We start from the raw sequence: 17,802 nt of genomic DNA, 5'->3' as shown, positions 1-17,802 counted from the left end.
TGCCAATCCCAACTCGGCTGCCCACACGCCGCGTAAGCTGCTCTCCTCCAATCAGGAGCAAGTCCTACAGTTTATTGGCTGAACTGGAGGCAGCTGTGTAGAAGCTGTTTTCTTCTCTCCCAGCGCCATATTGTGGGAGAGCAGATGCATAGAATAAGTCTTAATTCCAGTAACTTAGTCTAGTCCGGGTTGCTCCCCACAGATCCCCCTTTCTTTTTATTTTTTGGCTTGATACGCGCCTGTCTTCGGTGTCCCACGGCACACACTCTGCTCTACTTGCTAGAGTTGCCACAGGTTCTTACAAGCCCTATCAATCAGGCAAACCGAATCTGGGTCCTCTCTTCGCCATGCTGTGAGGAGGTTTTTAGGCACTGATGCGTGCCTGTCTTCGGTGACCTGCGGCTCATACTCTGGTCGAGCCGCCTGCTGGTGCTTACCGCCTTACTAATCAGGCAGACCGAATCCAAGCTCTCTCATTGCTGTGTTGTGGGGAGGCCTTTCTATTTCTCTATTTCTCTATCTCCGGGCATTCCTATTTCTCCTGTTTTACTTCTATCTACCAGCATTCCTATTTCTCTCATTTTATTTCTAAACTTCTATCTCTCTTATCCCTACGGCTTCCCGGCGCCCGCCCCGAGACTGCTTCTCGGTACCCGCCCCGCGGCGGCTTCCTGGCTCTGAGCCGCTTCAGCCCGCGCCTCTCTCATCTGCGCGGCTCGGCTTTGCGCGCACACTCCGCGGTCTTGCACTAGCCCAGCGTTCCCTATCTACTTGTGCCCCGCACGCTCTCTCTGCGCACGGCAGCCTCCACGAGTCACACAGCGTAGCTTACGTCTCCACCACTAGCATTCAATCTAAGTTCCCCGGGCTAACCTGGCGAATTCAACCCAGCTCACGTTTCCGCCCCACGGTTTGGCTTCCCGTCCTCTGCTCCCCGGGCTAATCAGACGGATCCCAACCTGGCTTACGTTTCCGCTTCTGGTTTCAACTCTTCGCCCCCCATTCCCGGGCTAACTTAAGAACCCCAAAGTGGCTTTCGTCTCCGCCTCGGCATGCCCCCGCAGCTTCAATTTCCCTAACATTTTTCTCTACCCGGTATGTTTCCCCAAGCTTTCCTCCAACAATACTCCTCCCTCATTTCTCCTGGCTTCTCCCCACAGTCCGTATCTGAGTCTGTTTGTTCTAGCTTTCACTTTTGCTTTCGACCTTAGAGATTTCTCCCAGCTTCCCCCCGTAGTCCGTATCTGAGTCTATGCCTAGGCTTTCAATAGCTTCTTCTGGCACCTTTTTCGTCCGGCTTTTCCCTAGGCTGTTTGCTAGTCTCTCTCTCCGATATTTTCCCATTTCTTCCCTCCTAAGTTTCCTATCCGAGTCACGGCACCATTATGTCGCTCCCCCTCTTCATGGAGGAACGACACTAAACCCTGCCTAGGCTTCATATCCGAGTCACGGCACCATTATGTCGCTCCCCCTCTTCGTGGAGGAACGACACAGGACCCTGCGCTGTTCTTTCGTCTGCTCGGCCCTCCCCGGGTTTGCTGCTGGTTCTTCCCGGGTTGGCTACTGTCCCTTCCACCTCCGTGGAAGGGCGGTTCCCCCTGGCCACTTTCCCCACTTCCGCAGGGGAGCAGCACACCGCCGGCCGGCTCTCTCGGGGGCTGCACAGGTGTTCCCCTTAGATGTTCCCCTTAGATGTTCCTGGTGCATGCCGTCTCTCTCCTCCTTTATAGTCCTCCTCTGCCAATCCCAACTCGGCTGCCCACACGCCGAGTACGCTGCTCTCCTCCAATCAGGAGCAAGTCCTACAGTTTATTGGCTGAACTGGAGGCAGCTGTGTAGAAGCTGTTTTCTTCTCTCCCAGCGCCATATTGTGGGAGAGCAGATGCATGGAATAAGTCTTAATTCCAGTAACTTAGTCTAGTCCGGGTTGCTCCCCACAAAAATATCTTATGTTTGGGCCCCACTTATGGCTTCACATTAAATTTTGAATAGAATCCAAATTCCTTAGAAGGCCCATTGTGGAAAGAGCCTGTCTACTAGAGCTGACCTCACCTTCTACCACTTTACTACTTGGACATTCTGGTTTTACATTTTAAAATGATTTATTTATTTGAAAAGATGAGTGAGAAGGAGAAAGAATGAGAGTGAGGGAGGTAGGGAAGGAGGAAGATGGATAAGGAGTGTGGGGAGCGACATAATGGTGCCGTGACTCGGATAGGAAACCTGACTCGGATTAGGAAACCTAGGACGGATATGAAACTTAGGAGGGAAGAAACGGGAAGAACTAGGGAAAATATCGGAGAGAGAAACTAGCAAACAGCCTAGGGAAAAGCCGGACGAAAAGGGTGCCGGAAGAAGCTATTGAAAGCCTAGGCATAGACTCGGATACGGACTACGGGGGGAAGCTGGGAGAAATTTCTAAGGTCGAAAGCGAAAGTGAAAGCTAGAACAAACAGACTCGGATGCGGACTGTGGGGAGAGGCCAGGAGAAATGAGGGAGGAATATCGTTGGGAGAAAACTTAGGGAAACATACCGGGTAGAGAAAAATGTTAGGGAAATTGAAGCCGTGGGGGGCAGGCCGAGGCGGAAACGAAAGCCACTTTGGGATTCTCAAGTTAGCCCGGGAATAGGGGGCGAAAAGTTGAAACCAGAAGCTGAGACGTAAGCCAGATTGGGATCCGTCTGATTAGCCCGGGGAGCAAAGGACGGGAAGCCAAATCGTGGGGCGGAGACGTACGCTGGGTTGAATTCGCCAGGCTAGCCCGGGGAACTTAGATTGAATCCTAGTGGCGGAGACGCAAGCTACGCTGTGTTACTCGCGGAAGCCGCCGCGTGCAGAGAGAGCACGGGGCGTGAATAGATAGGGAACGCTGGCGTAGGCCGTGGTTCAGACGCGAAAGGGTTAAGCGTGGAGACCGCGAAGCCGAGCCGCGCAAAGCCGGGAAGCTGCGCAGATGAGAGAGGCGCGCGGGCTGAAGCGGCGCAGAGCCGGGAACCCGCCGGCGGGGCGAGGTGCCGGAAAGCTGCGGGGATAAGAGAAACAGAAGTTTAGAAGTAAAAGAGAAATAGGAATGTTGGCAGACAGAAGTAAAATGGGAGAAATAGAAATGCCCGGAGATAGAGAAATAGAGAAAAATAAGGCCTCCCCTCAACATGCCAATTAGGAGGCTTGGATTCGGTCTGCCTGATTTAAGGCGGTAAGCGCCAGCAAAGCTCGACCAGAGTATGAGCTGCAGGTCACCGAAGATAGGCACAAACCAACACTAATAAGTCTCCCCCACAATACGGCAATGAGAAGGCTTGGATTCGGTTTGCCTGATAGGTTTTGTAAACACCTGCAGGCAGTTCTAGCAGAGCAGAGTATGCGCTGCAGGGCACCGAACACAGGCACGCATCAGCGCCTAAAAACCTCCTCACAACATGGCGAAGAGAGGACCCGGATTCGGTTTGCCTGATGGATAGGACTTGTAAGAGCCTGTGGCAACTCTAGTGTGTGCCGCGGGACACCGAAGACAGGCGCGTATCAACGCCAAAAATAAAAAGAAAGGGGGATCTGTGGGGAGCGACAAGGAGAGGGAGGGAGAGAGAGTCAGAGAGAGAGAGACAGAGAGAGAGAGAAAGGAATTTTCCATCTGCTCGTTTACTTTCCAAATGTCTGCTACAGCCAGGGCTGGGCCAGGCCAAAACCAGGAGCCAGAAACTCCATCTAATTCTTCCCTATGCATGGTAGGGACCCAGGTACTTGGGCCATTGTTTGCTGCCTTTCCAGGTGCTTTCCCAGGCCTTAGCAGAGCGCTGGATCGGAAGAGGAGTGTAACGGGCTAGAACCGGCTCCCATATGGGGTGCCAGCACTTCAGGCCAGGGCTTTAACCTGCTGTGCCACAGCACTGGCCCCAGAATTTTCTCTCTTATCTGCTTTAAAAATCAGTGTATAGATAATCATTTAATTTTATCTGATTATCTATTTTTCTGTTCACCACCATCATAAAAAAATTTCTACCGAATGTGATTGAAGTTAAGTTGAATACTGCGTGCTATGTGAGAATGAAATGTCTTCGAGAATTGGCTTACTTCAAAAATCAAATAAGAGAAGACCAGTATCTTTCTTATTTTAGCTATAAATTATGTTAGTATTTAATATATTAGGGTTGACTTCTTATTTTTTGTTCTCTAACTCAAATTTTGGTTAAAATACTTTTATCATTATGAAATATTATTAATGTATGAAATTGATAGATTTTATGCAACAGCTATGCCAGATGTGATAGTATGGTGTTAAAGGTATGCTTTGGAGAAAGACTTTGTGGATTCCAATCCTGATTGTCTATTTTCCTAGTGATGAGATTTTTAGGAAAGTTGCTTAGCCTCTGTGTGTCTAAATATCTTTATGTGTAAAATGAGGATGATAAAATACTAACAAATACTTAGAAAATGTCTGATGCATAATTAACATTGTGTAAGTGTTTGCTATTATTATTGTAAACAATGATAGCAGTTATGTCTAGTGACAAATATTAACACCAGCTCATTTAATTGTGATTTATTTTCTTTTTATCTATCAAACTGTTTTAATTCAAAATATATTTACTTGTTAGCTATCATTAGATTGCTATCACTAGGCGAGATAGGCTCCCCTGCCAATTATAACTTTGCATTGACATATGTATTTGACAAAAATCCAGTTAACTATAAATAAATCTAAATATGATAGGAAGAAATCCATGTTTCATAAGCATGTACTCATCACTCCTTAGAATCTCCTTATTCATTTTTTACTTGGGCATGAAAAGATCGATATGACCTGCATTTTTCTTTTGCAGATTCATAATTTATAATGCTGCTTCTTGACCTCTGAGCAGATGCATTCTTGTACTTGCTAAACAACGTCATCTCTAATTGCTGAGTCTGTATGATTTATAATTTGTAATTAAACTTTGATAAAATAATATTTTTTAAGATTTATTTTATTATTTGAAAGAGTTACTGAGAGAGAGAGAGAGAGAGAAAGAGAGAGAGGGATCTTCCATCTGCTGGTTCACTTCTCAAATGACCACAGTAGCTGGGGCTGAACCAGGCCAAAGCCAGGAGCCAGGAACTTCACTGAGATTCCCTACATGGATGCAGGGACCATCTTCTGCTGCTTTTCCAAGCACATTAGCAGGGAGCTGGATCAGAAGTGGAGCAGCCAGGACTCCAAATAGTGCCATATGGGATGCTGACATCAGTATCCCAGGCAGCAGTTTAACCCATTACACCACAAAGCCTGCCTGACAAAATAATTTTTAAGCATTTGAAAGAAGATATTTTTAGAAAAGATTTTTAGCTTTTCAAGGAAAACAGTGTGAAATTAAATGCTCAGTTTTTTCTTGCACTATCAAAGAGAATTGCTTCATGATTCATACATGAATTTTGAAATAGTGCACATTCTTAAATGCTTAACCAAACTTTCTTTATCTAACCAAATTTGAGCTAGCTTATAGTGGTGCTTTGTAGACCTGAAAGTGCAAACGAGTCATCTGAGGGTCTTATTGACAGGCAGATTCTGAATCAGTATGTTTGTGGTGGACTTGAGCTTCTGTATTTTTAACAAGCTCTTTCTGGTTTTGCAACTGCTGTTCATCTCATACTGTACTCTGAGAAGCAGAGGCTTAAAAGACCACACAGAAATATCATATGCAATGTTTAGCAATATACCTCTGAAGATTAAGCTACTTCTGAGGGCCCTGTGACCATTGCTTTGAATCTTAAACTGGTTTGTTGATGGCTTTGGAATATGTATTAATGTGCTGAGTTTAAGTCATGATGATATGAATGGTTTGGTTGATTATATAGTCTTGTAGATTTGTGGGTAGCAGATTTGAACTTGGGTACGTAGCCAATATTCCTTGGTCATCCTTGCCCCCAGGTGTCTCAAGTAATCCATTTTTAGAAACTGTTGTGAAATCTCTGGGGTATACATAGTTGCCAAGTTCTAAATGGCAAATTAAATATTTAAAAAAATTGCCTTTGACCTTAGATTTAGGAAATCTCTTCCCCACAACATTCCATAATCCAATGAAGTAGTCAGACAATTAAAATTTAGTGGCATATTACATGTAATTGAAGCTGGTCTAGTGCTTTGGCAATTTAAAAGAAATTTCAAAATGCCTACTCCAGTATTTTTATTTCCATCCTTTTTCTGCTGTTCCTTTGTCCTGTGGTCTAAGCAGTGGCACCTCTGTCATGGACGTCTATAGTAGGGAGAGGGAAAAACACATTGTGTGGAGTAGGGAGGGGACTTAAGTGTCATTGCTTGAACAAAGAACTCTTTAATTCTAGGCATTATTTTTAAACTGAATTTTTTATTGAAGTAGTTGAAAATTTACATGAGCTCATAAGAAATAACACAGAGAGATCTGTCTACACTGTGAGAAAAAAAATAGGTACCTAAATGAGAACAAACAGATTATTTTCCAGAACTTGCTGGTGGAAGGGGATCAGGCTCTATCACTTGTACGCATTTTGCAAGGATTCAAAGGCAGACAGGAAAATAGAGAAATTTTATAGTGGATAAAGGAAAAGCCTCAGCTGTGTTCTGATTGGAGATTAATGGCATAGGAAAACCGGGGGTGGGCTAATGAGATGTGGGGTATCTTTTATGATGGATTTAGAGATGTAAAAGGGATCCTCATGGAGTTCATGGAAAATGCTTTTTAAGAAAAAACTATGCATGGGTTTCAAATCTTTTTTGCACCAAAATATATTTATCTCTTAATTCCTTTTCATGGAAAATATGTTTTATAAATAAACTATGCATGAATTTCAAATTTCTTTTGCACCAAAATTAACTTATCTTTTAATTCCATATTTCCATTAACCTTTTTGAAGTTTCCTCATATTTGACTTTATCTGGTTGATCCTGGGTTGATCAGGTGTCAAAAATAGGAAGGTGGAGCCGGCGCCGTGGCTCAATAGGCTAATCCTCCACCTTGCGGCGCCGGCACACCGGGTTCTAGTCCCGGTTGGGGCGCCGGATTCTGTCCCGGTTGCCCCTCTTCCAGGCCAGCTCTCTGCTATGGCCAGGGAGTGCAGTGGAGGATGGCCCAGGTGCTTGGGCCCTGCACCCCATGGGAGACCAGGAAAAGCACCTGGCTCCTGGCTCCTGCCAGGATCAGCGCGGTGCGCCGGCTGCAGCGGCGGCCATTGGAGGGTGAACCAACGGCAAAAAGGAAGACCTTTCTCTCTGCGTCTCTCTCTCTCACTATCCACTCTGCCTGTCAAAAAAAAAAAAAAAAAAAAAAAAAAAAAAAATAGGAAGGTGGAAGTTATAGAATGAGTTACAACCAGTCTAAACACATTGCTCCAGAAGTTGTGGGTCAGAGTTCTATTGTCATACATGACCTTGTTGCTGTCCATTGTACATGTAGTCTCTTAACACTTTACTTAGCTTCTCCTGATGGTACCATTTTTATAAAACTATAATATTACAACCAGGTTGTTAAGAATGTTAAAATCAGTATATTTGTTTAGGTTCCCAAAATTTTACTTGTACTCATTTATGTGTGTGCTTAGTTCTGTATAATGCTATCATGTGTATAGGTCCATATATCCACCAACATGGTAAAGATACTGAACTTAGCGGTTCTGTCACCACAAGGATCCCTTGTGTTGTTCTTTTATAATGACATCCACCTCCGCTCCCTTCACACCCCATCTCTAAACCCTGGCAACCACTAATTGGTTCTCCATTTGTGAAATTTTCTCATTTTAAATATGTTACATAAATGGAATTATGCAGAATGTGACTTTTTCGGATTGGCTTTTTTCACTCAGCATAATCCTCAAGAGAGTCCTTGTTTGCTTTTTAATTACTCATGTGATACATGAATAAATTTTCCTTGTGAAACAGTAAAACAGTAATAATAAGGTTAAATATTTCTTTGACTAAAAACCCTCTTGATTCTGGATTCCTTCAGATAAATAATTAAATATTTATTTAGTCCTTCTCTTATCGAAGTCCACTATCCATTTTTTTTTTTTCAGAATTACGGTACTACAAAAAAGTCAGTGAACACCGTTGTACACCCTTCCCTGTGCCAATTTTTTTTGTGCTTCATATCTAAAAGTGGGGCAGTTGAATAATACAAAATGTAGTTTACATTTGAATACATTTTGCCCAATTTCCCTTCCAATTGGCTGTACCTATTTATACACCTCCTAGTAGTATCCTCAAATGACCATTCCCTCTTAGTCTACAAGGTCTAACAGATACGAAACAGTTTTCTTTTCTCCAATGTTACAAGTTCATAATGTTATCTGATCATTTTTTTAGTTTACATTTCCCTGGCTACCTATAAAGGTGACTATCATTTTAAAAATCTATTTACTGTAATTACTTGCACTATTTGTTTTACAGTGTCTTATTTATGTTTTTGTTCCATTTTTTCTGTATCTTACATAAGTGTGCATTTACATGTACAAAGTTGTTTTCTACAGTTAATCTCTTAACATTGCATATGTTTACTTTGTTCATTTTGCTATTTTAAGATTTAATAAATTTTCACTCTTTTTAAGTTTATTTATTTTGTCTTATTTTGAAGGGAGAGAGGGAAGGAGGGAGAGAGAGTTGGAGAGAGAGAGAGAAAGAGACAGAGAAGGAGATGGAGAGAATAAAATGAGACAGATTTTCCAACTGCTTGTTCACTCTAAATGCCTACAACAGTCTGGGCTGAGCCAGGCCAAAGCCAGGGTCAATCACACATGGATAGCATTGACCCAAGTACTTGACCCCTCACTTGCTGCTTCTCTGGGTGTGCATTAGCAGGAAGTTGAAAGTGAATGCAGAGCCCGAACTTGAATGCAGCCACTCCCATATGCTATGTGGATGTCCCAAGTGCTGTCATAGCCATCATGCCAAACATCTTCTCCTCTCTTTTTTGTTCCTTTTCAAAAAAGTTTATTTATTTTCATCTGCTTGAAATGCCTGTAACAGCCAAGGCAGGGCCAGGGAGAAGTCAAGAGACTAGAACGCCACCTGCGTCTTTTGTGTGGGTGACTGGTGCCGAAGCACTCTAATCATCAACTGCTAACCCAAGGATGCATTAGCAGGAAGCTGGATCAGAAGCAGAATAGTCAGGATTCAAATTGCACTACTCTATAGGTTTCAGGTGTCCCAAGCAGTGGCTTAAGCCACTGTACCCAAAACACCATTTTTCTAGAGAACATATTCCTATACTTCATTTAATAAAAGTCTTCTGTTTTCTCATAATTCTATGATATTTTATGTTTCACAGGCTTTGGGGCAGGTTTTTCCATGTATTAACTTGGTTTAAGTCTGCTCTGATTCCTGTCTTAGCTAAGGTGTCTTCCTAATCTTGTCTACTGAAGTATCTTGTCTTGCTTTTGGCCATATCTAAGAAGTTGCATATATTGGTTTTTAGTAAAAAAGCAAGGTAACAGTTTAAAAGAACATTTATTGTTATTATATGTAAGACATAGAAACAGTTGGTGAGAAGGAGATAGAGATAGAGAAAGGATAGAGAAATGAATCTTCCATTTGTTGCTTCACTTCCCAAATTCTCGAAACAGCTGGGGATGGACCTGCTGAAGTCTGGAGCTTGGTGCCTGGAACTCAAATCTGAGTCTCCCACATGTGTGGTGGGGACCCAAATTATTTGAATGATCACCTGCTGCCTGTCTGGGTACATATTAGCAGGAAGCTGGAATCATAATTGGAGCCAGGACTCAAACCCAGGCACATGGATTCGAATGTGCCAAGCAGCATCTTAACCACTGCTCCAAACACAAACCCTGAAAGTCACTCTATATTCCATGCCAGTGCCACTACTTTGTTTCATAAGGATTGTTTAATCATTAGAAAGCCTGATAATAATGAAAGCATAGGTAATCCCAAAGATAAACTTTTAGAGAGAATGGATATAGTATATAATAAATTTTATTTATATATTTATTTTTATTCTTTTTAATATATTTTAGATGAAGGTAAATTCAGAAATACTCAGGTAGATTTTATTTTAATCAAGATAAATTCAGAAAGCCAAATTTGATGATTCTATATAAAGCAAATTTTGGTCTATCACCTAAAAACCAACTTGATGTCTGTTTCCTGTGGAAATGAAAGATTGCATGCTTTTACAGTAAATTACTTAAAGAAAAATTGCCTAACAGTTCTTGGCCAAGTTTCTTAGGTCAGATGGAAAACCTTTGGAAACTTATAACTTTGGCAGTTTCCTATACAGTAGTAATATTAATGATTTAGTTTCCTAATAAAAGTTTGAATTTATTTAAGTTCTCAAGGAGATTATGTCATCTGAAGAGATATGATAATGGCAAGAAAAGTAATATAACAACATTGAGATTTTTAAGTATAGATTTTAGAAACACTTCACACTAAACGCATCTGATGTAGTAATTAGTTTATATAATTTTTCCTTCCATTGTATTTATAATTCTTACAGAAGTATTTTTAAAGCATAATAGGTTGTCAGCAGGAGTTTAAGTAATAAAAATAAAGAATGGATGCCATTATGATTTTTTGGAGATTTCTCCAACTTTCTTTCTGTATTCAATAACTGTTTATTTGTGCATTTATAGTTAAATTTATCACTGTACTTTTAAGCAGGGTTTTTTTTTTTTTTTTTTTTTTTTTTTTGCTGATACATTTTTACTGAGGGATCACCCTGGTGGTACTTAGAGCCAAAAAGGTCCAGAATCAAATTTTCTGTGTTCATACTCAAGTTTTCTTCTTCTGAGTTCCTTGATTTGGTCATGATTTCACCCTCCATTTTTCAATCAAAGACAAAAACGTTTAGTTAGATTTGGATTCTCTCTTTAACAGCTCATATCTAATCAACTTCCAGATCCTTTGATCCTCCTTTATAACTTTTGAGACCATATTTTTCCCCATGTATTTGTTACTATTGGTTTCAAACTAGTTTCTTTGCCCAGATTCTCATTCTAACCCTCAACCATCTAACCTGTCTTCTAGGCTGTGTTAGTCTAGGGCTTCCACTATAGCAGATAGTGAGACCAGGGCTTGTGTGCTGATCATTTCTTTTGGGAGCTGATCTATGGAACAGGAAAGAGCAGCTGAGAAGAGCAAAAACAAGCAAGGATAGAAAGATAATCTAGGGTTGTTTTATCAATCTGGGTTCTACTAGGGACCCTTAGGAACTGAGTATAAGATATCTCAGAATTGAATATCCAAGGGACAGAAGACGGGAGCCTTAACTACACTCCTTACTGATTAAGATTTAATAGATTTTTTAAAAAAAATTTATTTATTTATTGAAAGTCAAAGTATAAAGGAGAACCAGAGAGAGAGAGAGAGAGAGAGAGAATTGACTGATCTTCCATCTTTTAGTTCACTCCCCAAATGCTCACAATAGCCAGAGCTAGGTTGACCCAAAGCCAGGAGCCAGGAGCTTCTTTAGGGTCTCCTGCGTGGGTACAGGGGCCCAAGCACTTGGGGCATCTTTTGCTGCTTTCCCAGGCACATTAGCGGAGAGCTGGATGGGAAGTGGTGTAGCTTGGATTCAAACCAGCACCCATATGGAATGCTGGCACTGCAGGCTGAGGCTTAAACTTCTATTCCACAGTGTCAGCCCCATATCAATAGATGTTAATTCACATTCCCAAATTTAATTGAACATATGCTAAAGAGAGGTTGTAGCAGAGACGTTCTCTTCAAGAAAGCAAGATAACAGGGCTAGTTGTGGATATTGACCTATGTACTCACAGGGCCCACACTTTGAAGGTACTAATGCTTTGTTTATTGCTCCACTGTCACATTTTGAAATTCATTATTGTTTATAAACAAGATACTTTTTAAGATTTATTTATTTGAAAGGTAGAGTTACAGGGAGGGAGGGAGGGAGGGAGGGAGGAAAAAGAGAGAGAGAGAGAGAGAGAGAGAGAGAGAGAGAGAGAGAAATATCTTCCACCTGCTACTTCACTCCCCAAATGACCACAATCCACAATAGCTGGTATATGCCAACCCCTAAGCCAGGAACGTTGAACTCCATTGGGGTCTCCCACATGGGTAGCCGGGCCCAAGCACGAGGCCCATCTGCTGCTTTCCCAGGCACATTAGTAAGGAGCTGGATCTGAAGCAGAGCAGCTTGCACATAAACCAGCACTTATATGGGATACAGGCATCTCAAGAGGCAGCTTAACCAGCTGTACCACAACACTAGGCCCAAGAGACCCTTTTTTGGGTCATTTATATTGGACTCCACATTTAGGAAGTAAGTCTTGGTAGAGGCACACAGTGGACTTTAGGTGAGAGGCTTCTAGGCCATTCCTGAGAGCAACTGACTGCCAGAGTAAAAGCTGCAGTAAAAAGGCAAGCCAAGGGAATTTGAAATCAGGCCTATGACGTGTCCAGTGCATATCCCATAACATGTCTATATGTCTATGTGTCTAGTCATTAAGCAATGATGGCTCAACAAAGACTGACAGATATCCTGCTGAGGAAAGTACAAAGCTGGTTCTTCCTGATCTATCCAGGGCGTGTGAGCCTGCAGCTGCTGTGCCCAGAACAGTCTCTGAGGGGGACCCTGTAGGCTCTGCTGGTCACTAAATTAAGTTTAAGGATGAGGTCACAAAGGTTTCCAAATAAGTTACTTCCGCCCTTCCTTGCAACTTTCTCTGCACCAGTTTTGAATTGAAGGGCTCAGCCTCACCATCTGCGGTGGAGGCATCCCACCAAGGCAGGGAAACACAGACAAAAGCGTGGCTTTGAAAGAATCCCACTTATGTTTGTTTATTTTCTTCCTCAATATGGTGACTGATAGTCTTGCTCTGAACTTTGAGGAGGAACACACCAGCAAAAAGTAATAGCTATTTTTAATATGTACTTCTTTTAATTTTTTTGGTGGGGGGGCTTGGGGGCTACCTTTTATATACCATTATAAAAGATCTATAGGAAAAGGTAAAAGGATGTCTTTCTGTGAGTGCATATACTGAAGCGTGCTGTATCCTCTACCCAAGAATATTTTTATTGGGTAAACACTTTTGTTAGCTTTTTAAAAAAAGATTAATTCATTTATTTACTTGAAAGGTAGAGTGACCAAGGGAAGGAAGAATGGATGGATGAGGGAGGATAGAAGAGAGGGAGGGAGGGTGAGAGAGAAAGAGAGAGAGAGAGGGAGGGGGAGAAGGAGATCTTGTATTCACTGTTCTTTCCCTGAATGGCTACAACAGTGAAGCTGGGCCAGGCTGAAGCCAGGAGCCAGGAACTCCATCCAGGTCTCATGGGTGGCAAGAACTCAGGTACTTGAGCCGTCATCCCCTGCTTCCTAGATTCATTAGCAGGGAGCTAGATTGGAAGCAGAGTAACAGAGACTTGGATTGGCACTCCAGTATGGGATGTGAGTATCCAAAGCAGCTGCTCAATTCACTGTGCCACAATGCCCACTCCCTTTAGCTAGCTTCAATTTTAGAGACTGAGAGTGTTTTGATTGTTTCTAAAGTAAACTTTTATTTTTTGAGAGACTGTAGAAGAAACACAATGCAAAAAGAATATGTGTGCATGTGTGTGTGTATGTATATGTATGTATATTGGAGCCACTTAAAAAGATAAATATGAATATGTCAGTATGAACCCAGCTTGGCATTTTGCTCATTGAATTGGAGTCTCATATCAGCTGAAAATTTGAAGACATTCATCATTAGTTTCTTAATGCCCCCTCTTTCCTTTTGGTCAAAGGAAGGGAATTGTTTTTGTTAGGATTACAGAGATTTCTAATATTTGTTTGTTCTGTGAGTATCTTTAGTTAATTATATGCATTCAGGTTTAAGTGAATCATTGTGTAGAGGACAGTCAAAAGATTTAATATGATTTTCTTTACATTGATAAGTGAATCATGTTTATGTACAAACCCAGGGCAGAAATGCATGCATTCATATGTGTATAAACATATAAATAAAATATGAATAATTCAAGCACATAGATAATAATGGTTATTATTGTGGTATTCCTTGTCCAAAGAGGCAAACAGCTATACTCCACTGAACACTGGGTTTTTCTTTGTGTCATTATTGTAAATTAACTTCTTGTGATGATCTCCATGAAAACTGATGACAGATTATTTTTGAAAAATGTAGATACATTCATCATCATCAGTTGTGATCAGCTGCATTGAAGATGTTATTTGAAAATGAAGTATTCCAAATTAAAATGTTTAAAAAGTACAAACACCAAAAACAGAGTGAATGAAACCCTCTGGTTTTCAAAGTAGGTATGTGAATGTGACCATTTTTAATGAGGAAAATGGTATCATCATCAATTGGGGTCTTTCAAGAGAACACAGCATACTGTACCAATTAGTAGCTATTCTCAGGAGGCCACAGTGACATGGCTCTTCATCCTGCTGCCAGCTGGCGCTGTGCAGTGGTAGGCACAACCTTGTATGAAGCCTAAAATACCTGCTTTGACCTGCCTATATGTTTGTGTTTCAGACCCTGGTAACTGATTCCATTGCAAGGATGAAAATGAGCAACTTCTACAGATTTCCATATTGTTTGTATATAACAGACGTTAAATAGGTCTTAATCTTCATTTTGGAAGAGAAGTTTCTGTGCTGGTGAAAAAAGCACAGAAGAGTGAATGAAAGACTCATGTTTTCCAGCATCCATTATAATTGGTACTTATGCCTCATGAATACTTTACCATGAATAAAAAAATCCTGTTAGACCCTGGTCTCTAGGCTTGGTTTTTGTGACTAACTGGAATTGTTTATTGAGCACTTACTATATGCCAGGCATTGTGCTGATGATTCCCATAATAAACTCATGTGCTAAATACTGTCATTTCCATTTTACAGATAAGTGAGGCCCAGCACACTGATGGTTTACTGAAGGTCATAAATTTTTTTAATTGCAAAGACAGGATCTAAAGCTGTGTCTTTTAAATTTTTTTAAAAAGATTTATTCATTTTTACTTGAAAGTCAGTTAAACAGAGAGAGAGGGAGAGGCAGAGAGAGAGAGAGAGAGAGAGAGAAAGAGCAAAAGTGAGAGAGAGAGAGAGAGAAAGTGAGAGCAAGAGTGAGGGGGGTGGTCTTCCATCTGCTGGTTCACTCCCCAGTTGGCCGTAATGGCTGGAGCTGCACAGATCCAAAGCCAGGAGCCAGGAACTTCCTCTGGGTCTCCCACGCGGGTGTAGGGGCCCAAGGACTCTTGGGACATCTTCCACTGCCTTCTCAGGGCACAGCAGGGAGCTGGATCAGAAGTGGAGCAGCCGTGACTCGAATTGGCTCTATCTGCTACACCACAGCACTGGCCCCAAAGCTGGGTCTTAGATATAAGATTTATGCTCTTTTGTTTAATTGTGAACTAATCAGTTCTTTGACATCATAGACAAATTACTTTCTGGGATTCGGTCTTCATTTTTTCTCATATTTAACTTGCAGGTCTTGGATGAGGTATGGGGGGTACTTACGTTTTCCTAATAAAGAGCTACTTTTATTTTTCTCGTATCTTATGTTTCTATTGGAGCTAGACATAGGGTATTTATAATCCAAGTTGCCAAGCTTGGAAAATGACCCTATAGATAATGGCTTTTAAATTGTTTGTAGAGAGAAATGACTGTTTTTGGAATTTCTGCATCCTCCATGAGACTACTAGACAATAATAATAATTTGTGACTGTACATGTAACTTTTGCAGGTTAATATATTTGGTGATCAACTATGTAATTAAAAAATCTTATGTAAGATTAGTTTTAAAGAAGGTCTGTAAGAAGGATAGAGTAGTGGTGGAAGGATTTGTTATAAGTAGGTAAGGTAGAATTTCTGAGAAATTGCTACAAAAAGACCAATAATATTTAAGGGAAACTTCTGTCAGGTTAGAAAATAATTCTTCATAGTGAAAAAAAGGTAATACAATAGAAGGAGAAATAATAGAATCTCGTGATGGGAGCACAGACTCCATATTTGAAACTACTTTGCTGAGAGCACTCTGATACCAGGAACAGATGAAGTGGATGACCTCACAGAGCTTTTCTAATTTCTGTGATTCCAAAGCAGAGCACTCTGCAGGTGCCTTGCTCATGACACTCCTGGATTTACATTTTACCACATAACAAACTGCTGAATGATTCTGTCTAAACAGTTTCCCTATTATGGCACGAGTCATCTTATTATTGAATGGAACAGCCCTATGTGCTCCGCAAAGCTCAAAACTGGAACTTGACTGTAATGATTTTCTAAGTTCATTCCACACTCAGTGAGGCAATGCTTCATATTCATATCCATAAATATGAAAGGTCTTGAGGATTCCACATGTGACCAATATTACATGCCATTAAAATTATGCAATTTATTTTTATAAAATATAAAAATGACTGGAATGTTGCAGAAAGCATGGAGTGCAGATTTCCTTTTTATTAGTATCCCCCCCCCTCGCCCCATCTCCCACAACACCCAATTTAGTGCAAAGACAAAACAAAAGTGTATCTTGAATATGCATCACAGGTTCCAAAAATGAAAAGAAATTGGATTTGGATAGCACTTACTCAATAGACAGATATGATACATGGTAAGAAGGTGCACTGTCTGCCCTGTGATAGATTAAACTACTTTGTAGGAAAATTACTGTGAGCCAGTCACCACCACCACCGTGGCTAAATCTTTAATAAAATTCTCTTCCATATTCAGGAGTGAGGTATGAAGTACACAATAAGCAGAGTGAAGTAGAGTGCCATTTATCAAACACCAGCCAGCTCTGTAATCTTCTGCTTTATCCTTTCTTTGTACTTTATTTGTCTTTATTGTTACAAGGAGGGATATTTACCCAGAGCAGTGAGCATGAAGCCCTGATAAACCTCCTCCTCCCTTCTTTCCACCTTTCTTATTCCTTTTTGTCAGCCTTGTCAGGATAATTTGTTTATTTCCTTTTAGGTGGTCCTTGGCTTGTTAGACATTTCTTTTGTCTCTTCTTTTCCTCTGCCTTTCTTTGAAATATGCATTCATGTTATGGGGAATGATACACAAACTACAGAACAATGCAATAGGAATGCTAACAGCTACCAAGAAGGACTGTCCAGGATGCATTCTGTAATGACTTTGAATGTCTTTTGGTAAGAAAGCAGTGTTAAAATGTTGTAGACAGCCCCTGGGTGGCAGTGCGTAGCCAGTCCTGATGCCAACAAAAGCATTTTAAGTGTAAAGATTTTAATATATGTATGTATATATATGTACCTTAGTTAAATGTTCATGTTATCTATGTACATATGATATATGGATATGTATGTATATATGTGTAATGCATATGTGTATTTATAATATATTAGGGATCTTCAAAAAGTTCAAGGAAAATGCAAATTATGAAAAAACTATGCATGGATTTCAAAACATTTTTGCATCAAAATGGATATCTTTCCATGAGCTTTTAAAAGTATCCTTATATGTTACATACATGGCCATGTGATATATGACGTATACATTGTATGACATGTTTATATATATATATATATATATATATATATATGTTTATCTTGATATCCCTAAACTAAGGACTTCACAGTAACTTTCTCTTTGAAAGATACTAGCTCCCAATCTAAACTATCCATTTTTCTCAAGTACAATAATGATATCACTAAAAATAACATGCACTTTTAAAAGTCTTATGCTAAAAAGATTCTGGATTTTCCAGCCATGTCATGATACTTGAATTATCTTTGAAACCATGTAGATACTGGTACAGATGTAGTAGAATGGTTCAGAGAGTAGTGGGAATGTGACCAGAGATATTTTGTGCTCTTTAATCTGAACACCGCTAGTCTATGTGGCAGCCTTGGGGG

The 17,802-nt window shown here is 40.8% G+C and overlaps 1 protein-coding gene across 1 annotated transcript in view; it reads left to right on the top strand.

Moving 5' to 3' along the window:
- Positions 1-17,230, top strand: part of LOC100347410 (FUN14 domain-containing protein 1) — a 265,389-nt gene extending 248,159 nt beyond the window's left edge. Inside the window, exon 3 of the transcript XR_007923224.2 lies at positions 14,463-17,230. The gene's annotated coding sequence lies outside the window, so the exon portion shown is untranslated. The remainder of the gene's footprint in view (positions 1-14,462) is intronic.
- Positions 17,231-17,802: the final 572 nt, after the last annotated feature.

The sequence above is a fragment of the Oryctolagus cuniculus genome, chromosome 5 (assembly GCF_964237555.1).
Source record: "Oryctolagus cuniculus chromosome 5, mOryCun1.1, whole genome shotgun sequence".
Lineage (NCBI taxonomy): Eukaryota > Metazoa > Chordata > Mammalia > Lagomorpha > Leporidae > Oryctolagus > Oryctolagus cuniculus.
The sequence above is the reverse complement of the archived record's forward strand: the minus strand, read 5'-3'. Positions and strand labels throughout refer to the sequence as shown.